The sequence below is a fragment of the Oryctolagus cuniculus genome, chromosome 4, assembly GCF_051225735.1.
Source record: "Oryctolagus cuniculus isolate XC-2025 breed Fujian yellow rabbit chromosome 4, ASM5122573v1, whole genome shotgun sequence".
Taxonomy (NCBI): Eukaryota; Metazoa; Chordata; class Mammalia; order Lagomorpha; family Leporidae; genus Oryctolagus; species Oryctolagus cuniculus.
This window is the reverse complement of record NC_142870.1, coordinates 152,422,852-152,446,199: the sequence shown is the minus strand read 5'-3', so window position 1 is coordinate 152,446,199 and position 23,348 is coordinate 152,422,852. Positions and strand designations below refer to the sequence as shown.

The window sequence follows — 23,348 nt, the reverse complement described above, 5'->3', positions numbered from 1 at the left end:
TTTTAAAAAAATTATCAAGTAACCTTATACTAAAACACCATGCAAACATTAAAACAATGATTTAGAGCTACATTGATTACATAGATCTATCTATACTACATCAAGTTTTCTAAAAGTACATAATAAAGTAATATTTTAGAAAAGAACTTTTGAAAATATTGTATATATTGTGGCACAGCAGGTTAAGCCATGGAGTATCTACTGGCTTTGTTCTAGCCTAGCCCCAAATGATGCAGGTATTTGGGGAGTGAACCAGTGGATAGAAGAGCTCTGTGTGTATGTGTGTGTGTTTCAATAAATAAAAATAAACTTTAAAAGATAATATATACAATGTGCATATGCAAAAGTGTAGACGAATATACACTAAAAAGAAAAGATAGAAAATGGGCAAAATTCACTTTCTTTTTTAAACTTTTCAGTAGTCTGATTTTTTATAGTAAATATGCTTTGTAAATTCAGAAAAATAATACTGCTATTGCCAACCTACTAGGTTTTTTTTTAAGCTTCCTCTTTATAATGTGCTGCTCAAATCCTTCTCGAGCTTGGAGCGCTCTCAAGTTAGCTGGCTTGCACTAACTTCTTCTAGGTGGCTCTGCCTGCATCCCCAAGCAAACCTCAGGAGGCCTTTTGTCAGCACAAGTGTTTTAGAGCTGGTGCAGAGGATAACTGTGCTCACAGTTAATAACTCTAGACTTGGAGAATCAATTTCTCAGAAATGAAGTGTCTGACCTCAAGAAGCCCAAGTCAGCTGGTGTTTTAAATCATATCAAATCTGTCAAGATTGTCATTTATGTCAAAGTATCAGGAATATTCAATAAAGCACCAATGGTAATGTTTGAAAGAAGGAGGCGGATAAGGACATGCAAACGAGAGCAGGAAAATGCTTAAAGGCAAGCCAACCAAAAAGCAGTTGTTACATCCGACTTAATCCTCACTCACCGAATCTGGCTCGACAGCAAACTATCATTGAGCTCATTATTCTAGACGTGGCACCGCACTCCACCTGGCGAGGATGAAGACAAGTAAGGTGTGGCTCCTCACAGACCACAGTCCTTCTTAAATATGTGCTCTGCAGCACTAAAACAAACTGCTTCATTAAGTGGAGGTACTCGAGTGAAGGGGGAGGCATTTAATAACACTTCTCTCTTACAAGTTTGTTTATGGTTATTTCCTTATACTGGGAGGTGGAAGGGAGGGGTAGAATGAAAGAGGAAAAAAAAAGATATAGTAAGAAAGAAGATGATAAAAATATGAGAGAAGGGGCCAGTGTTGTGGCATAGCACGTGAAGCCACCAGCATCCCATGAGTGCCAGTTCGAGTCCCAGCTGCCCCACCTACAATGCAGCTCTCTGCTAATGCACCCGGGAAAGCAGCAGAAGATGGCCCAAGTGCCTGTGCCCCTGCCACTCATAAGAGAGACTTGGACGGAGTCCCAGGCTCCAAGATCTTTCTCACTCTGTCTCCCTTGACCCCTTCACTCTGTTTCAAATAATAACCAAATAACTTTTTTTAAAAGATTATTTTATTTATTTGAGAGAGAGAGTTACAAAGAGAGGTAGAGACGGAAAGAGACAGAGAGGTCTTCCATCTGCTGATTCACTCCCCAAAAGGCCACAATGGCTGTAGCTGAGCCAATCCGAAGCCAGGAGCCAGGAGCTTCTTCTGGATCCCCCACGTGGGTGCAGGGGCCCAAGCACTTGGGCCATCTTCTACTGCTTTCCCAAGTGCATCAGCAGGGAGCTGGATTGGAAGTGGAGCAGCTGGGACTTGAACTGGTGCCCATGTGGGATCTGGCATTGCAGGTCAGGGCTTTTAGGAAGTGCCAGCTTCCTGAACAAATCTTTTAAAATATATATATGAGAGAAAGCTACAAAAATACAAAACTTTGGAAAAGAGACAAAACACTGAAATAGTGGAAACGGTGCTTTCTACGAGTCAGCATGGGCCTGAGCCAGGCTGAAGCCGGGTGCCTGAAACTCCAGCTGCGTCTTCCTTGCGGGCAGCACTTGAGCCATCATCTGCTGCCTGCCGGGATGCATTAGCAGGAGGCTGGGTCAGAAGTGGAGCAGACGGGCCTCCACCCATCCCTCTGATGTGAGATGCAGGCAACCCAAGCAGTGGCTTAACCAGCCGTGCCACGACGCACCACCATGCTTGGCTTCTGAGACTGACATCAGCGGGCCCTCTTTCCTCCAGGGCTCATTTCTTCATCTGAGAGCAGGAAAATGTGCAGGAAAGAGGATCTGAAACCTTCTATCCAGCGCCCTGCCCTTCCTCTGCTACCCTGGCTGCAGGAATGCTGTTGACACAATCCGAGGTGGCAGGAGCTCAATCTCTCTCGATAAACAAAAAAGAGCTGCTGTTTCCTCTGAATAATTACAGAATCTGTGCATACACCATAAAGAACAGGTACTCACTTGCCAGGCAGCTTCTCACTCAAGATTTTCTATAGAAGACTCAACTGTCCACCAGGCTTCAGACGGGCCCACCATCACGAAGTCCTCTGGGCTCAGAAAAGCAACGTCCCACACATTCATTTACTTGGTCCCAGGAACTCACGTTCTCCACTATTTCATGTCCACTTTGCTGCTTCAAGGATGAGCAGATTCCACTTCACAAGCTTTTCATAACCACATACCTCACTAAACACTAGGGCGTAGAAAGATAAGAACTGTCCTTTCTCTGCAGGAGTCTGCAATCCACAGGGAAACATAAACAGACCCCTTCAGAACAGCATGAGGTGAATGTGTGTTTTTCAAACATTTCTATTCTGATCCAGAATAAAGCAGAATTCACACTACAAGCCTATACACACACAAACATGAGAAGTAGTGCATTTTCTTCTAGCCACTTCAGCCTGCTCAGTTTTATTTAATCTTTTAAAAACTGGGCCACAATTATAGGCTGAGTTACAGTTGGGGTGTGTGCGAAACAGAGGAAGGAGCCCTCAGCCCAGCCAGGATTCAAGGAGGCCTCACAGCAGAGCAAACCTCGTGAAGCCTAGAGGTGAAAAGCATGCAGTAATTTCAGCAACTAGAAAAAAATGGAACAAAAAGAGAAATTGAGAGGCAATTGCTGGGGCTGGTGCTGTGGCACATCCCATATGGATGCCAGTTCAAGTCCCAGCTGCTCCACTTCCAATCCAGCTCTCTGCTATGGCCTGGGAAAGCAGAAGATGGCCCAAGTGCTTGGGCCTCTGCACCCGCATGGGAGACCAGGAAGAAGCTCCTGGCTCCTGGCTTCGGATCAGCTCAGCTCTGGCCATTGCAGTCATTTGGGGAGTGAGCCAGCAGATGGAAGATTTCTCTCTCTCTCTCTCTCTCTCTTTCTCTGGCTCTACCTCTTTCTGTAACTCTGTCTTTCAAATACATAAAATAAATCTTTTTTTAAAAAAAAAGAGGCTAATACAACAGTGTAATTAAGAGGTGATAAGGTTTTTAACATGCTAGGTCTAAAAGGGACATGGGATATCCTAGTGATAATCTCAACAGGCAACAGAGAAAAATTTGAGAACTATAAGCTCATAGGGGCAGTTAAAACCATGGATATGGATGGCAAAGTGTTAAGAACAGGAGGTCAAGGACTGGACCTGTGGGAGCCCCCTCCTCTGGGCAAAAGCAATAGAAAAAGGCCAAAGAGGCCAGAAGAAGACCAAACGTTGTCAACTAGGTTAGAAGTAAACTACAGAGTCAGACATGGAGGTCCAGGCCGGGCAGCACAGAGGACTGCAGGTCTGCAAAACCAGGGCGGCCACAGCTCAGGGAGGAGCACTTCCTGTGGGCAGCACCACACCAAGTGCAGCACACGTTATCACACGTGTGTTTATAGACATACATACACGTATAGCACAGGCCTCATCACAGTCAACCTTTGAAATAAATGAAACTGCTATTCCAGTTTGTAAAGTGAGGCTTAGATGAACTACTCTGCTTGATGTCATTTCATTTGTAGCAGAGGCAAGATTCAAACCCCCGGCTATCTCACGTCCAGATCTATTTTATTTTATTTAAGATTCATCTATTTATTTGAAAGGCAGAGTTACACAGAGAGAGAGAGAGTTCTTCCATCCGCTGGTTCACTCCCCAAATGGCCACAACAGCCAGAGCTGGGCTGATCCAAAGCCAGGAGCCAGGAACCAGAAGCTTCTTCCAGGTCTCCCAGGTGGGTGCAGGGACTCAAGCATTCAGGCCATCTTCCACTGCCCTCTCAGGCCACTAGCAGGGAGCTGGATTGGAAGTGGAGCAGTCGGGACTCGAACTGGCACCCACATGGGATGCTTTTGCCCCAGGCATGGCTCACCCACTACACCAGAGTACAGCCCCCACCCAGATCTATTTTAAAAGAACCCAATTTCATGCATGAAACTAACTTGTGGCCTTTGCTAAAGCAAACACAAGATGACACAGCTGTAAGGACACAGAAAGAGGCAGTAAACAAAGAGCTGATCTCTCAATAAAGACAGCAAGAAGAAATTAAACAGGGAGAGAGGACCGGTTTAGGACGCGTAAGGTGAACAGGTTCCAAAGCCGCATGGAAAGGAATTCTGGTGAAAGCTTTCTGAAGATGAGACAGGGGCAGGGGAGAGCCAGGGCCAGAACTCAAGCAGAGGAGGTGTAGCCCTCCAGGAGGGACACTGCGGCCAGGGAGGCTAGAGAGGAGAAGGAAGGAGGGCACTCCTCACACAAGGTAGCATCCAGACTTCTCTTCTTCTTTTTTTTTTTTAATTAATTAATTTATTTGAAAGTCAGAGTTTCACAGAGACAGAAGGAAAGGCAGAGAGAGAGAGAGGTCTTCCATCCGCTGGTTCACTCCCCAGTTGGCCACAACGGCCAGAGCTGTGCCGATTCAAAGCCAGGAGCCAAGAGCTTTTTCCAGGTCTCCCATGCAGGTGCAGGGGCCCGAGCACTTGGGCCATCTTCTACTGCTTTCCCAGGCCAGAGCACAGAGATGGATTGGAAGTGGAGCAGCCAGAACTTGAACCGGCACCCATATGGGATGCCAGCACTGGAGGCGGCAGCTTTACCAGCTATGCCATAGTGCCGGACCCAGAATTCTCGTCTTGCTGTCATTTCATGAATCTTTTTTTTTTTTTTTTAAATCTTCTATGGTCTCTTCCAAGCTCCTAAGTCAACTAAGGCATCTTCTGTTTTTATAGATGAGTGTTCTTCAGACCTGGCGTCCTCAGCACCTCCTCCGCCCACGTGCTTGGGTGTTCCCTCTGCATCCCAATGCCCTCCAAAACAGAAGTTTCTCAGTTCCTTCTACACTGTCCCAGAAGCAAACATTTCTCTGAGGTTTTCTAAGTTACGTTGCTTTGCAGAAAAACAGCTGGAGTGAAAACATCGAATTATCACCCCAGAGACCAGCACTGTGGCACAGTGGGTTAAGCTGCCACTTGCATTGCTGGTATCCCATATCTAAGTGCTGGTTCAAATCCTAGCTGCTATGCTTCCATTCTAGTTCCCTGCTAATACGCCTGGGAAGGCAGCAAATGGTGGCTCCAGTGCTTGGGCCCCTGCCACTCACAAGGAGGATTCAGATGCAGTTCCAAGCTCCTGGTTTTGGCCTGGCTAACCCAGCTGTTGTAGCCATTTGAAGAGTTGAACCAGTAATGGAAGATCACTTTCTCTTTCTCTGTCTCACTCTGCCTTTCAAATAAATAAAGTAAGTCTTCAAGAAAAAAAAAAAAAAAGCATCACCCCACAAAAGCTGTCCCAGTACTCTGTGCAGTCTGGAAAGAATGAGGCCCGTCACTAGTCTCCGCTCAGGCTCTACGACTCTATAGTCCGCCTGGCCATGACGAGGCCTAATATACCTTTACTGATTTCACTCTAAAAATAACCACTTTCAATTGCTTCCCTCCACTTTAATATTCTACACTCACGTATCTGGTTGCTTTCTCATTTATCTGTGGTCCCTGGTCTGTCCTGCTGCCCAGCACAATGAACCCAAGTTCATTATCTGTGGATGAAAGATGCTCTCTTGGACCTGGCCCGAGGCGGGGCTCTGGTGAGGCAGCACACCATGACGACAGAATCCGGCAATGCCCGATGCTAAGGGCAGGGCTCAAACCCATGGCTTTGGCCTCTTTCATCCCATGTCCCAATAAACTCAACCAACAGACTGTTCTCAAATGAGCATTTAAGATAAAAATCCGTGGGCTGAAGATTTATATTTGTTTCTAATCCAACAGACCTAGAAATTCTAGAAGATTAAACATTAGTAGTTTGGATCTATCCAAATCCCAATAGCTGTAAGTCTCTTGTCCTGTTAACAGAAAATATGACTAGAAAGTGTGTGATTATCCATCTGCCCTTAGCTACTTGCAGTAAGAATTATATTTCCAATGTTTGCAGGAGCAGGCATGGGTCTTCATTGATTTTTAGGATGTCAAAACATAAAGCATGGGTTCAGTTTTCCTAGAAACGTCCATATTTAGACAGAGACAAGGTCAGAGGATACAAGGAAACTATACAGCTAGTTGCTAAGTTTTCAAAGTGAGTAATATCCTCCCTTAAACACTTGTATAACCTCTCCTCACGCTTCAACTCTTTTTGCTCTGATTCTGGAGTGGACAGTGTTAGCTGTCTTCCATCGTTTGAAGGACAGACATGGAAGCAGTAAACTGAGCAGAAATCCTTGATCCAAAGAACTCATGCTTGAGTGGGAAACACACAAAAGAAGAAAAAGCATGGGCAGAGAAAAGAAGCCAGACATTCCGCATCCAAGCATCCCCAAGAAAGCACCCAGCGATGCCACATTCTGGTGTCTGCCCATCACACTGCTTGTAAATGCAACTTTGCAATGCCTACAAAAGAAAAAAAGAACTACTATTTCCTGATTTCATATAGAAATATATTCATGTAAGGACCAATAGAAATCTGCTAGAAAAAAAATTAATGTGACTCTCTCATGAATTGCTTTCTTTAGACTTCCACAGCCAGTCTCCTCCTGCCGCAGAGGACAAAGAGGGTGTGGGTGACGAAGGCTGCCTGTCCTCTTTTCCAAACACTTTTCATTTTCTTCAAAACCTTTTCTTCCCTCTGGTAGCAATAATCATTGAAATGTGCACTGGATGTGGACTATAACTGTAAATTCTAATTATTATTTTAAAGCCCTTCAAAATGCATTAAAGGGTATTTTTATAGAGTACAGAAACAGCTCATCTTAAATTAATTATCAAAAAACCTTATAAAATCATCAGAAAAAAATTTTAAATGAATCCAAACATGATTAATTGCTTGTCCAGTATAAATAAGTCAATGTTTCTGGCAGATTTACAATTCACACCAGTTAAGTAATTAGTAAAGAATCATTTAGTAATAAATTAACCCAACTGCATTATGTAGGCAGTTCTGTTTGAAACAGTACTAAAAATTATGTAAGACAAGTACATTTTAATACAGACTACCAAAAAACACATCAATTGCTATCTTTCAAACCAACTCTTTAAAAAAAAATTATTTATTTGAAAGGCAGAGTTACCAAGAGGCAGAGGCAGAGGCAGAGAGATCTGCCATCTGCAGGTTCACTCCCCAAATGACTGCAGAGGCCGGAGTTGGGCCTATCTGAAGCCAGGAGCTTCTTTCAGGTCTCTCACATGGGTGCAGGGGCCCAAGGACTTGGGCCATCTTCTGCTGCTTCCCCAAGCACATTAGCAGAGAGCTGGATCAGAAATGGAGCAGCCAGGACTTGAACCAGTGCTCATTTGGGATGCCAGCGCTGCGTTATCCACTATGCCACAGAGCAGGCCCCAAACCAACTCTTCATGAAGTAATCTCTACTGCATTATTTAAAAATCCAATTTAAAACTGTAACCTGTTATCCAAAATTAATGCAAGTACAACCCGGGCTGCCGGAGGCTCAGTCTGTGTGGTGGCTCTTTGGTTTTTCTTTGATCTGCACTGTCAGTGATCATAAAAAGGAAGCATCTTTAAAAATCAGCAACAACACGGGGCAAATTGAATCATATGCAAGGAAAACACATGCCACTGATTTCTAGTCAAGTGCATAACTTGTAGTCATTGAAACACGCTGTCAAATAATGATTTTGGATTTTCCAAGACAGGTGGGTGTCTCAGCTGAATAGGCCAACTATCGCCACAGAAGGCTACACAACCAGCAAATCTTGTGTGGCCAGCACAGCCCACAGGGGCAGGCAGATATTTTAGGACAGAAGCTTCCTGTTCTTTGATTTCTGTCATTAACCCAGCAGAGAACTAAATTTAACGACCATAACTGACTCAACATAGAAGTGCCACGTGATTCCTGCTCTTTGCCTTGAGTCAACTGTGATCAGAAAATCACCTCCCAGATGCTCCACCCATCCCCAGGTCTCAGTGTGCTAATTTCATTTTCAATACAACAGTTTAGTTATTGACTTTGAGTGTTTGGAATTCCACTGTATTTGTATTGAGGTTTGGGTAAAAGGCTCCTCCTAGTAGTAGTCTATACTGGTCCTGAGGACAACTGTGACTTAAAAGTAGAACAAAAAAGGTCACAAATCCTGATCAATCTTACCTCCTGTGCATTGGCCACACCAGTGGCTCTCAATAGGGACTGTCTATCGCCGACGGGACGTCTGGCAATGCCTGCAGCATATTTTCATTTGTCATAACTGGACAGGGGGCATTAACTTCACCTAGTGGGCAGAGACCAGGGTTGTCACTAAACATCCTTTAATACAAAGGACAGCACGGATAACAAAGAATCATCCAGCCAAATAGATCAATAGTGCTGAGGCTGAAAAATCCCTGGGCTACAAAGATTCAAGGGTTGGGGCTAGCGCTGCAGCATATTTGGTTAAGTCTCCACCTGAGGCGCCAGCAGTTTCAAGTCCCAACTGCTGCACTTCCAGTCCAGCTCTCTGCTGGTGCGCCTGGGAAAGCAGCGGAAGCTGGCCCAGGTGCTTGGGCCCCTGCACCCACATGGGAGACCCAGGGGAAGCTCCTAGTTCTTGGCTTCAGACCAGCCCGGCTCTGGCCATTGCGGCCATTTGGGGAGTAGGTAGGCCAGTAGATGGAAGACCTCTCTTTCTGTTTCTTCCTGTCTTTCTCTCTGTAACTCTGTGTCTCAAATAAATGGATATATCTTTAAAAAATAAAATAAAATAAAAAAGAATCAGAGGTTAATACTTATCCCTAGACAGCATCAGAAAATCTGTGTCATTAATAAAAGGGGGGGAGGGTGGTACAGTGGCACAGTGGGTTAAGCCCCCACACACAATACATCCCATAGAGGCATGGGTTCAAGTCCCAGCTGCACAACTTCCAGTCCAGCTTCTTGCTAACATACCTGGGAAAGCAGCAGAGGACCGCCCAAGCCCTTGGGCCCCTGCACCCACATGGGAGAACTAGATGAAGCTCCCAGCTCCTGGCTTCAGCCTGACCCAGCCCTGGCTATTGTGGCCATTTGGGGAGTGGTCCAGGAGATGAAAGAGTCTTTTCTCTCTTTCTCTCTCTCTCCCTCTTTATCTGTCTTTATGTCTCTCCTTCTCTAACTCTGCCTTTCAAATAAATGAATCTTTTTAAAAAGGATGACTTCTAACATCCATGTATCTCTGCTATGCCAAGGATAGTCAATTCTAGCCTTACTTTTGAGAAAAAAAAATATGGCTTAGTCTTCTGAAAAAAAAAAATAGTATTTACAGAGTCATATATTCATTTTCATGGTTAACCCATAGCCTTACCACACACACACACACACACAAATTCTATGCTACCCTACTTTCCAAACACCTCCCTAGCCTCCCCAGGAAAACAAACATTTTTGTTCTTTTAGGAATGAAATTAAGTTAGACTTTCCAAAAACTCATATAAAAAGATAAACATTTAACACATCATGGTTGCTGGCTTGCTTTGCTTTCTTTCTTTCCGATACTTTTTTAAACAAGCTGGCAAAAACAGAGAACAGACAAACCACAGAGTTTATCAAATCGATACACATGGCATTCTGGGTGGCCTGAAAGCCACCAAACCCCACCTAATTCTCACAAACAACACTGACTAGGAGCCTTCACTAAAGGGCCAATGACACACACTGGTGTGGCCAGCACAGGCCCACTGGGCCAAGCTCAGACAAACAGCCCCATCGCCAATCTCCACTCTGCAAATTTCCCCAAAATAGGCAGTACCTGGCAGTACTTTCTCTCAGAAAAACCAAAAGAATGGGGAGGGGCGGCTTCCACTAGGCACCCAAATTATTTCAAAAAGTTTCAAAAATGTTTATCTTTCTGTCAAAATGACAAATGTCAGGGACTGTGGCACTTTCTGTCCTAAGACTCCTGAGGTCATTATGAGGCTTTGCTTTAGCACTCTGGGTCAAGGTGCTCCGGTCTCGGCTCTTGTTCTTATTACCCATACCTAGTCAGGAGGCCAGGTGGCCTGGCTGTTCTGCACCCAGGAACCTGTGAACACGCAAGATTAGAGCCACCACATTCCTGGAAAGTTACCTCAATCTTAACTGCTGTTTCAGAGAGGGAGGCAAACTGTGAGCTTCAAGTGGAACCACACAAACCACTGGCACTGTAGCACGACGCGGACTTTCTCATACACTCTGGATTTCAAAGATCCTATTGTTTTGACCATATATTCTGAGATACAGAATGTCTCAGAGATTCCACTATTTTTACACTTAAGTCCTGAGACTGTCTCCCCCACAAAAACAGCACAAAAATGCATTGTTATATTAAGTTGTCCTGGTTTTTTGATTCAGAAAAAAATTTTTTTCTACTTTTTGTTTCAAAAAGAAAGGAGCTGAAAGAGGTACATTTCTGCAACATATACCACATATTAGAAAAACACTGAGGAGAGGCCAGTGCTGTGGTGCAGCAAATTAAAGCCCTGGCCTGCAGTGCTGGCATCCCATATGGGCGCCGGTTGATCCAGCTCTCTGCTATGGCCTGGGAAAGCAGTAGAAGATGGCCCAAGTCCTTGGGCCCCTGGACCCACGTGGGAGACCCAGAAGAGGCTTCTGGCTCCTGGTTTCGGATCGGCGCAGCTCCGGCCATTGCAGCCATCTGGGGAGTGACCCAGAAGATGGAAGACCTCTGTGTCTCTACCACTCTCTGTAACTGTCTTTCAAATAAATAAAAATAAATCTAAAAAAAAAAAAAAAGAAGAAAAGAAAAAAACACTGAGGAATTACAGTTTAAAGTAGCAAGGGAAAGTAAATGTGACTATTTATGTAAATCCCAATATTCACACAGCCTGCAGCTGAGGAAGGACTTTCCTAATACCACACAAAAGGCAGAAAACACCAGCAAAACATTTTTTAAAAATAAATTTATTTGAAAGGCAAAGAGAGAGAGCGAGAAGCAGAGAGACAAAACAGAGCTCTTCTACCCAATGGTTCATTCCCAATGCCTCCACAGCCAGGAGACACCAGAAGCCAAGAACTTAATCCAGGTGTCTCCAATAGGTTGCAGGGAGCCAAAGACTTGAGCCATCACTGTTGCCCTAGCAGTGGGCATTAGCGAAAATCTGGAATCGGAAGTGAAGCCGGAACTCAAACCAGGCACTCCGATGTGGGATGCGGGTATCTCAGGCAGCACCTTAACCTCTGACCCAAATGCCTGCCCACAAAACATTTTATTGCATTATGAAAAAAATTTTTCCAGTCAACAAAATAACATAAACAAATATACGCACAGATAACAAAGTACAGAAATACTGCAAGAAATAGAAAAGTAAAGGCCTGCCAATAAGTCAGTATGCACAGAAATGTAAATTAAAATGAAGAAAAGATTCATAGTTTATGCCTATCAGATGATGTAAATTCATAGCAACAATACTGAGAGAGGCTGAAGCACTGTCCCAGCTGCTAGTGGACATGTGAACTGGTAAATCAGCTTTTCCAGAGGCAATCTGCATTATTAAATCAACATCTGTTTCCTCTGACTCAGCAATCCTACTTCCAGAGTTTATCCAAAAGAAATAACTTGGATTCAAAGTGATACATGAGTAATAATGTTAAATGCATCACTTATCGTATATGTGTTACGTGAACAACTGGATGTCTGAATGTCCCTCCTGCCACAGCCACGCCCCACGGTCAGTAACTCCTGTTTATTCCCTGTCCAAAGAGCTCCTCAATGCTGTCTTCTCTCCCTGCACCATCAGGTTAAAGCCATGACCTGCAGTGCCGGCATCCCATGTGGGCGCCGGCCGCTTTGAAATCCGGCTGCTCCACTTCCAGTCTAGCTCCCTGCTAATGTCCCTGGGAAAGCAGCAAGTGCTTGGGCCTCTGCACCCATGTGGGAGACCTGGATGAAGCTTCTGGCTCCTGGCTTTGGCCTGGCCCAGCCCCAGCCATTACGGCCATTTAGGGAGTGAACTAGCAGATGGAAGACTCTCTTTCTAACTCCGCCTTTCAAATAAGTAAATAAATACTTAAGAAAAGAAAAAAAAAATAAATAAAATGCTGCTTGGGACACCCACATCCCAACTGGAGTGCCTGAGTTCGAGTCCCACCTTCCATTTCCAATTCCAGCTTCCTGTTAGTGCTCACCCTGGGAGGCCGCAGGCCACTCAAGTACATAGAAGACTCGGGTGGAGTTCTGGGCTGTTGTGGCCATTTGGGAAGTGAATCGGTAAATGCTTCTGTCTGTGGGTCTCTGACTTTCGAATAAATTAAAATGTAAAAGAAAATAATAATAACCTCACAGCCCTGATTAAAGCCTTCAGTGGCCACCTGTGGCCTCAAGTCAACATTCTTTCATACTTGTGAAAAGATGGAGGTTTCCTGATCCCCGATGACCGTGCCAGCCTCCCCTGCCCACTGGACACGGCTGACATTCCTCCAGCATCATGCCAGTCTCTGGGCCTGCTGCGGCGCCACTAGAACAGGGTTCCTCACACTAATCCACTCCCCGACTGCTGCTCTTCACACACACTGCTCAGCAGTCAACCTATTGGGTGCTCCCTCGGGACCAACCTCACTCTCCAGTGTTCAAGCAGGACGTCGCTCCTAGGCACCCACTGTCCATGGCACCCTGCACTGTCCCCAAAATCACAGCCCCCGCCACAATGTGTTGGAATTAGGGGCACAAACGTGGGTTTACAGGTGCCGCCGGTGTCTTGTCGCACTGCTTCTGCGGCATATCCAGTAGCCAGCTCCCTCCCTGGTCCAGGCAACAAGTCGTTCAGGTGGACATCAGCAGCACTTCTTTTACGCATGTTCAACTATTCTGTAGGACACACACTTGGGTCCAGTTGCCTGGGACAGCAGATGTACTGAAGCTACACATTTTATACAATATTTGTAGTTCTCAGGTCCTTGTTGAGTCTCTTTTAAGCCTTCTAAGATCTGGGGTTTTGGGGAGAAAATCCTACATATTCGCTTTATTCCTTTATCTAGGACAAATTATCAATGCTATCAACAGAGCAGATTATAGGACAGCTTTCACAAACTAAGAAGGGAATTGTGAGGAGCTGGTATTGTGGCATAGTGGGTAAAGCCACCATGGGTGACCCCAGCATCCCATATAGGCGCCAGTTCGTGTCCCAGCTGCTCCACTTCCAATCCAGCTCCCTGCTAATGCACCTGGGAAAGCAATGGAAAATGGCCCAAATACTTGGGCTCCTGCATCTATGTGGGAGACCTGGATGAAGCTCCCGGCTTCTGTCTGGCCTAGTGCTTGCTGTTACAGCCATTTGGGAAGTAAACCAGAGGATGAAACAGCTCTCTCTCTGCCTTTCAAATAAATAAAATAAATGCTTAGGAAAAAAAAAAAAAAGAAGAAGAAGAAGGGAATCATAAGAATAGCTCTTTCATTTCAGCACAAGTGGTAATAATCAAAGAAACCTATAAAAGAAACCTATAAAAGAAAAGAAACCTATAAACCTCTGAAGAGGAAACTAGTTAAATAAACTATGTCCATATAACAGCATACCATGCTGTCATGAGAAAAGAATGAGAAACTCTCATTACCATGACTCAAAAACAACAGGAAATAGTGTAAGGTGGAAAAAGCAAACTGCTGAATAACAGCTGAATAATATAATATGCTGCTATGTGTATAAAGTGAGCACACGCATATGTGTGCACATGTGTGCTGGTTTCCGCATCTACTATCTCTGATCATCTACACACTTGTGGAGAGGGAAACCACTCTTAGGATGGAGAGATGTTTAATTGTTTTAATTAATTTAATTGTTAAATGTTTAATTGTTTAGTCTTGTTACTCCACTACATATTTCAAAGCTTATTTCGGAATCTTATTTAAATAAGTAGACGTGAATATTTTCCAAAACCTTTTTTTTTAAAGATATATTTGTTTACTTGAAAGGCAGAGTTACAGAGAGAGGAAAGACAGAGAGAGATCTTCCATCCACTGACTCCCTCCCCAAATGGCCACAATGATTGGGGTTTAGCCAGGCCAAAACCAGGAGCAGTGAGCTTTTTCTGGGTCTACTACATGGGTGCAGGGGCCCAAGCACTTGGGCCATCCTCTGCTGCTTTCCCAGGGGCATTAGCAGGGGCTAGACTAGAAGTGGAGCAGCCAGGATTCAAAGCGGTACCCATATGGGATGCTGGCACTGCAGGTTGTGGCTTTAACCTGCTATGCCACAGCGCCAGCCCCTTTGACAAAATCCTTTGGATGAGGAACCCAAAGTCTAATCTCTACCCTCCCGTCCGCAAGAAAAGTTAAACAAAACAAATCAAAAACTTTACAGCTTCCAGAGAAATTAAGCAAGATGGCCAAGGGGCAGGAGTAGTGCCATCTCCCCGCCAGGTGACTTAGAGGGAGTCCCTCCGGAGTCAGCTCTGCTCCACTTTCTCACTCCGTCACCAAATGCCCTAAGCAGCAGTGACGGAATAACACTCCCATTCCTCAGCAATGCTCAGGAGCACTCCATGTTCTGAAAGACAATGTGGGGGCTGGCGCTGAGGCGCAGCGGGTTAAAGCCCTGGCCTGCAGCGCCGGCATCCCATGCGGGTGCCTGTTCAAGTCCCGGCTGCTCCACTTCCAATTAAACTCCCTGCTAAGACACCTGGGAAAGTAGCATAGGATGGCCCAAGTACTTGGGCCCCAGCACCTGCGTGGGAGACCCAGAAGAAGCTCCTCGCTCCTGTAACTCTTTCAAATAATTAAAATAAATCTTAAAAAAAAAAAAAAAAAAAGGCATGTGAAACCAGGACCACTTCTCAGAAAGTGGTGCTGGAATTGGCTTTAAAGAAAAAGCAAAACAATGAATTTGTGAAGCCAAACAGCACTGACCACAAATTCTGCTTCTGTGGCTCATACATATTCCTACAAAGAAACAAAAAGGATGAATGGATGGACTGAAGGAGAAAGAGGAGAGGGAGAAAACGTTCTCTCCAACGGTCTCCTCCCTTTCCTCTGACAGTGCAGCCATCCTGTGGGGCTGTGTTGTGTTCCTCCTGATTAGTGCCGAGTTACAGACCCCATCTACAACCAACATGGTATAACTCAGGCCTCAGATTTGTACTTCCTACAGCTTAAATATATGCGCAAGGACGTCACACACTGTGGCCTCCTATACTTCCTTGTAGGAGGCAGGTGTCACACTTGTTCTTGCCCTGTAAATAAGCATATCGCTTATAGAGACAAAGTCCTTTCCTACAGTGAACTTAAATACATAAATAATATTTATTACTAAAAAAGGAAACTACTAAACTGAAATAAAAATAGGTATTAGGAACTTAGTCATTGAGACATCACATAAGCTTACAACTGACAGTGCAAACTTATGCAGTAGAATGATTTTCAAATCCAGGCCTAACAAATATATATAAACTCAGATACAATTAAAACTTAATCAAGAGGGCTCTTAGTTCAGTTTGTTATAACCAATTTCCATCAATTAGGTGAGCTGAACAACAAAAATTGGATTCTCGCAGTTCTAGAAGTAGAAGTTGAGGTCGAGGTGCCAGCATGGCCGGGTTCTGGTGAGGACCCTCTTTCCAGCTGGAGACAGATACTTTCTCCTTGCGTCCTCAGAGCGTGGAAAGAGACCTCTTCCGTTATGGTATTAATCCACCAACGAGGGCTCCAACTTCACTACCTAATCACCTCTGATCATCAAACTGGGGACTAGATTTCAACATATGAATTTTGGAGGGACTCAAGCCCTCTATCTCCATATACAGCAAGATCTTAATCTATGTCAAGATTTATTCTATGTCTTACACTATACAATATGTACTTTTAGCCAATGTCTCATTGAATTCTTAAAACAACTTTGTCAGGTAAGTTCATTATTCTCATTTCCAAAAGAGATAAAGTGAGCCTAAGAAACACTTGTTGGCGACACGCCTAGGGTTACCTGGGTTAGAAATGGCAGGAATGAGACTGGAACGTGGACTCTCAGACCCTGAGACCAGCGCCTTTCCTCTACAGATAGTATTTGTGAGATATTTTTTCTATTAATGTCAATAAATAGTAATTAAATTGCAGCCAGAAAGAACACTAAAGATGTAAACAGGTTATTCTATTTGTTGATAGGAGCATTTAAATTGTTTTTATAGGAACATTAACTCTTTTTTCCAGGTGAGAAAAGTAAATGAAGAGGGAACATGAAGAAACGACTAAGCAGAGATCAAACAAAAAATAAGAAGCAACACTGGACGGTTCCTTCTAGTCCACAGATCCTTTTCCAAGTTCAAGTCACTTGCATTTAGCCAATAGCTTTTGTGCTTACCTATCTGCCAGACATGGATCTAAGTGCAAACAAGGTTCCAACTATCAAAGATCTCATAATCCAACAAAGAGTCAGACCTGAAAAGAAAACAATTACCACATAATTTCCTCAGAATTCAGAGGCCTGTTTTTTGTTTGTTTTTTAAGGCAGTCAGAGGAAGTGACTGCTTCTTCCCGGGAAGAGAGCTAGGAAGGAATGGCTCCTTGGAGGATGTGCTGAGGATGGAACTGGGCAGCGGGAAGAGAGTTCCAAGCAGAAGACTTGAGAGGTAAACAGAAGGGAGCTTCCCTGCCATCCGCCTTTATGAAGGAAATGGAGGGCCTGACTTGCCTACAACATCCATCTCAGAGACACGGTATTCAGATGAACCCGAGGAAGTAAAAAAAAAAAAAAAAAAAAGATGAAGATGGACCTAAGGTCTCTTGCTTAGGTCACAAGAGTATTATTAACTGACCCAGAAATGACTGCAGGGCAAACTTCAGGGGAAGTCATGAGTATCACCTGGGACATGCTGAGTTTCAGGTGCGGGCAGGGGCGCTCAGAAGGCACGGGTAAGTGAGTGCCTGCGGCTGAGGAGGCCACGGGGCTCCCGGAAGTATCATTTGTTTACTACTCCAGGTTCAATTTCTTACAAATGAACAGAGGCCGTAGAAGGCTATCAAAGGGAAAAACAGTGGCTTGTGGTAAAGCCCTAGGAATTTAAGAAAACAGTACACCACAGCGCCTTTATTTATAGCAGTCCTGATCAAAACAAAGATACGAGCAGCAAAGTCCTATTCATTCATTTGTTGGATCATAGATCTAGAGATAGAATAAATAACAATTAGGGGCCTTTCAAACACAGCTGTTCCCAATATTGGCTCTTCCCTGCAGCAGTCCAGGGAGGGCCACTGTCTTCTCAGCCACAGTATTTATGCACTTGAAGCCCTCCCTCAAATGTGGGTGATCTTCCATGCACTCACGAAATCTTGCCTGTCTTCAAAATGAGGGAAATAAAAATAGGAACCCAAGAAGTTACTTCCTCAAGTTAAATGGAGAAATAATCAAAAGCATACTCTTACTCATATTACATATTTTTGGACTCAAAGAAAAGGGAATAAACTAGGAACATCTACTGCAGCAGAGCACTGTTCTGAGAGAGACACCCAAGGCAAATCATGGCTGGACAAACGCCACCCTAAGAGTCACAGCCACACTCCTGTGTCCCTGGGCGACTGACCCCCCATGAGATTTCCCTGCATTCCTGAGAGTCTCTGAGAAGCTACGAGAGGTAATGCTCAGGCCTCCCATTTGGAGGAGGAGGTCTGAACTCAGGCCCCTCAACAGTATCCAAACTCACATCAGAGGTGCACCTGCTCCCTTGAATTCATGCACGGAGTGCCCTCATTCCACCCAAACAGCTCATTGTGAGGAAGCGGGGAGCACTGTCCTCTCTTCATGTTCCAGAGGACCGGGATTCTCCGGCCTCCCGGATTTGGGGATGCTGGGAATTCCTCCTGCCCAGTAGAGGAGACTGGGAGGAGGCAGGGTTTGTTCTTCCTGTTCAGAGACACAACACATCAATGGTCAGCAGAGAAGGGGCAAGGTTGGCAGATGTGTCTGAGCACAGAGAAACAGAAAGACAAGAGCCAGTGGTTGCAGCTCAATACTTAGACTTGGGAAGCTTTTTTAAAAAATAAAAATGACTGCAAGTGAGCCTGTATCCCAAGGTCACTCCCAGGGTGTCTGATGCCTTGGCCATGATGCTCTGATTCTTGCCTGTCTCTTCTCGGGAGATTGTTCTCTTTGTTTTTCAGGATTTAGAAATATGTTCTCCTTCTGGAAAGAATGCTAGAATGATCCACTAATCCTTGGTTCCCAGGAGACAACAAATCTCTACTGCTGCAGTTGCTACACTCTGAGACAGGATGGGAAGAGGGCGGTTCTTCCTGGCCCTTGACTCCCACTCCTCAGGCTCCTGTTGGCCCCCATCTCCATCTCTTCCAGCCTCCTACCCTCAGCATTTCAACGTGCTCATGCCTCTTCTTCTAAACCTGCACTCAAATCCCAACTCTCTGCAGCATCCACTCATCCATTTTTTGAAATTACAGTATCTACTCTTTCACCACCTACACACACCTCAAGCTGTCCACCAGTCAAATGCATTTCTGCCAAGGCCACCTGCAACCTCCCCAGTCCTAAATGCAACGGGTGCTTCTGAGTTCTGGTAAGGGTACTATCACCCAGTATTTATGGAGCACTCCTTACATGCCAAGCAGAACACCACATCTGACCTACTGTAGTTAGGCTTCACAACATGTTGATGAAGTCGGCATTACGGTTATACTCTTCTTGTAAGTCCAGTCTTGGAGAGGTAAAGGAACATGTGCCCAAGGCCACACCACTGGGCACTAATACACTCAAACACAGCTCAGCTGCTACAGCTGTGGCTCCCCTGGGCAGCATCAGGTGGCAGCCCTCTGTCTCAAACAGGCTTCCTCCCTCCTCTTCCACGCTCTCCATTTGGGGTTGCTCTTCCTTGGAGAACCCCTTTGAACATGGACACCCCCAGGGACCATCTGTGGCTCCTCATTCCAGAGATGTTCTCAGCCAGTCCTGGACTCAATTATTGTGCACAAGAATGCAAAATCAGCCTCTGCAGCCAGTCTACTGACCGGTCACTCCAGCTGGTCTCCTGGCATCAACTCCCCACCCCCACCAGGTATCTCAATGTCAACGTGTCCAGCACAGATTCATATCCTCTAATGCTCTCAGTAGGGCCTCCCTCCTAGCACTAACCCCCCGCTGTAGTTACAGGTCTCTGTCTGCCTATCCTGTGTTCTGTCAGCGTCTCTCGGGTGCCTGTCACAGCAGCTGCATGTGACAGGTGCTCACTCAGCAACTAAGAAATTCAGTCATAGATATTTGGCTGGTCCCATCTCTCCCTAGACATCAGCGTCCTCCCCTGGAAAATTAGAGTAGGAGCAGCAGAATCCAAGTGTTTTCCTTCTTGCATGCTGTCCTTTGAGAAAGGGTCAGAGGTCAAATAAGTTGAGACATGCTTCATGTACACCTGCTGGCAAGTCATACCAGCAGGCACATGAAAAGCTCAGAAAACCTGTTGTTGTTTAGGGAAGCATTTCTCCAACTTCCAGAATCTTCTCCTGGAGTGCCCCAGACCCTGGGCCTGCGCGGTGCTCCACAGGGCACACACGTCACATACATGAGACCCATGGTTCTCACTGTGTGCAGAGAGTCACAGATACTACTCAAGCCCCTACAATGCACGGGATGACAGCAAAGAATTATCAACCCAGAACGGCAGTGGTGCCCAGGCTGAAAACCCTGTGCAAGACCAATCTTGATTATTAAAGTTCCTCTCAGCCCTAAAATTCCTGATGCCACATTACAAAAACCTGCCATGACGCTGCAGGTGCAGATAATGGGACACCCCATTTAGAACAGAAAAGACGCATTCTTTATAAACTAACAGTCGGACCTTGATCAGAACATGCACTAACACCCTTCACTCTTTTCCTTTTTGTTTTCAATAATTTACTTCAATGCTAATTTTTAATTTTTGCACTTTGCTATCAACATTTTATTTTCAATTTATTTATGCCATTATATTTGAGGACAATAACTGGAAAAATATGCTTTTTTGGTCACTAACTAAAATTAAGCAAAATTAAAGGGAAATGTGACAGTTGACACCATACTGGGTAATCAAATGTTTTGTAAACATTCTGTTAAGCATTTATCCAGTTTTTCCTTAAAGAATAATTTAAAAGTAATGCTAAGAGGCATGATGATTTTGCTTGACATTTCATTTTAGCTGAAATATAATTCTGTGTTTAAATTTCATTTGCTTCAGGGCAGATGAAAAAGAAAAATAAATTGCTTTAATGTTACTACACATCAAAAATAAAATGAGTAACTACCAAAGAACAATTCAAGTTGATGGTTTCCATTCACCTCTTCATTCTTCCTTCACCTTAAAAAAAAGCTTTTGATTAAAAATGATTTTGTTTGCTAGAGTAAAAATCTGATCACCACATTAAAACAGGTTTTGTGTCCAAGCTATTTCACAGGGTACTTTTTTTAAAATTTTATTTAAGGTATACAAATTTGCTGTATTTCCTATATACAGATTCAGGACCATGGTGATAATTTCCACCCTACCCTCCGGCCCCACCCATGTTCCCACCCTTCTGCGTCCTCCCTCTCCTATTCCAATTCTTATTTTTTACAGAGATCTATTTTCAGTTAACTTTACACTCATAAGATTAACCCTACACTGAGTAAGGAATTCAACAAACAGTATGAAGAAAAAAACACTTTTCCTCAACAGTCGAGACAAGGGCTGCTAAAAATCATCGAAATCAAAAAGTGTCAATTTAAAACATTATTTATCTAAGAAATCTTTGCAGTTAAATCATGATAAAACAGTAATGATAACATTAACCACAGCTAACTCTTGGGAAGCACTTGGAAAGTGTCAGGCAAGAATTTCTCACACGTGAACGTATTCTAGTATTTACAGGAATGCATAGAGACAGACACTATTAATAATCCCATTTTAAAGAAGAGGAAATTGAGGCTTTTTCAAGAAAGGAAGTTATTCCCCAAAGCAACACTGCTAGGAAGCAGCAGAGCCAGTCTTGCTCCTGATTCTGGAGAATCTGATTATGAATGGGATTTGTTTTCATTTGAGAGCGACACAAAGCTGATTAAACAGAAATGCCAGCTATCATGAAGAATCAGCAAAATACTTAATTCTGATGAGCATGGCAGTAACACTCAGAAGCCCAAGGGAGGGTGATCAAAAGAAAATTACTCTGTTTTCATGCAGACAAGCTCCCTGCTAACTGTTAGCATCTGAAACGTTCAAGTGCAAGCTAACAAGGCCCACTCCTCTGTGTGAACTTGGAACAGTCACCTAGAAAGCAGTTTCAGTTGCTTGGGAAACAAGCTAATATTTTCTCAAAAATTAAATGCAGTTACCATATAACCTATCAACTCCACTTCCAGGTATACCCCCAAAGAGAAGCAAACATACACATCCACACAAAAACTGCTACTCAAACATTCATGACAGCATTGCTGATAACAGCCCAAGACGCCCATAACTTGCATGCCGGCTAACTGAGGAATGCGTAAGCTGTGCTACACCTTCCTAAGAGGAAAGATTCTTTGGCCATAAAAAGGAAGCAAGCACACAGCTACAATACGGATAAACCTTGCAAACATAACGTTGAGTGAAAGAAGCCAGTTAGAGAAAGCCATAAGCTGCTTAATTCCATTATATCCAATGTTCAGAATACAGAAATCAAAGAGATAGAAAGGAAAAAGGTGGTTGCCAGGAACTGGGAGTAACAGCTAATAAACCAGGTGTTTCTTTTGGGGTGATAAAAATGTTTTGGAATCAGATAGTTACAATGGTTGCACAGCTGTGTATACTAAAAAAAATAGTTAATTGTTCATTTTATTATGTATGTGAGTTACATCTCAATAAAATAAATCCTCAATAGTAGCAATAAAGAAACTGAACAATGTGTGCCAATAGGATTTTGGAATTTTAAGTGGTCATGCTGATTAGCCATACAAGATCAGTTATTTCACACAGAATTTTTAAAAAGAAAGGAACTGTGTATTCTGTAGGTATAAATTCCATATTCATGAAGTAAAGCTGCATAAAATCCAAAATTCTGACCTAGAGGTATATTCTAATTATCTAGATAAGTCTTTATTCGTTATAAATTACCCAGTGCATGGTGTCTGGTTACAGCAACAAAAAAAAACAGACCAAGACAGGTGGCTATATTTGAAATATTTATTGTAGAAGGGTCACTGTTTTCTCCTCACCTTTACAGCAGAATCAGGACTGGGATTTGATACCCGGAAGTCTACCTCCAGAAGCTTTTCTGTTTGTCCCCAGCACTGACAGCCCCTCCAGGGAGGGCAGGTGAGGGAAGGGCTTTGATTACTCCCCTTTGAGGTAGCATATTTAGCTAGCTCCGAAAGGGTATTTTTTCTTAAAACATTTTCGTTTTAATTATTGTTGGCTAGGAAAGTGTTCTGTGCTCATTCACAGACAGAATGCTCCATTTGCCCGCTGCCAATTGTGACATCTGATACAGTATCAACAGAAAATTACTTATAGGATATATACAGTGACACCTGGTATCATCATTTCTGACTCCTTGCTTAAACATGCTAGATGCTAAAATGTGGACAGGAAGATATATTTCCCCAATCTGGCTTCTTCCATCTAGCTACAGAATTTGGCAGAACTATGAGATCCCACGAAGTATGACCTTTGATAAAGGCAGTAGCTTTTCTTGAGAATTAAAGCACAATACATAATCAAAGAAAATTCTATCTAGGTAGAAAAGCATGAAGAGATTTCAAATCTTTAAAGTGTCTAATTTTAGAGCTTAATAAAATTTTGGAATTGTTTTAAAGCTTTAAGGAGGATTGTATGCTTAAAATGGTTTCAGCTGGGAACAGGGCTGTGGCATAGCAGGTTAAGTCATGACCTGCAGTGCCAGCATCCCATGTGGGTGCCGGTTCAACTGCCAGCTGCTCCACTTCCAATCCAGCTCTCTGCTGTGGCCTGGGAAAACAGTAGAAGATGGCCCAAGTCCTTGGGTCCCTGCACCCACGTGGGAGACCAGGAAGAAGCTCCTGGCTCCTAGTTTCAGA

At 44.0% G+C, this 23,348-nt stretch overlaps 1 protein-coding gene across 2 annotated transcripts in view; it reads right to left on the bottom strand.

Moving 5' to 3' along the window:
* PLCL2 (phospholipase C like 2) overlaps positions 1–23,348 on the bottom strand; it is a 195,977-nt gene that overhangs the window by 130,094 nt on the left and 42,535 nt on the right. Inside the window, exon 1 of one of the 2 annotated variants that reach the window (XM_089332283.1) lies at positions 940–1,003. The exons of the other annotated variant lie outside the window; for it this stretch is intronic. The gene's annotated coding sequence lies outside the window, so the exon portion shown is untranslated. Of the gene's footprint in view, positions 1–939; positions 1,004–23,348 lie in introns of those variants that run through there. 2 annotated transcript variants of the gene reach the window in all.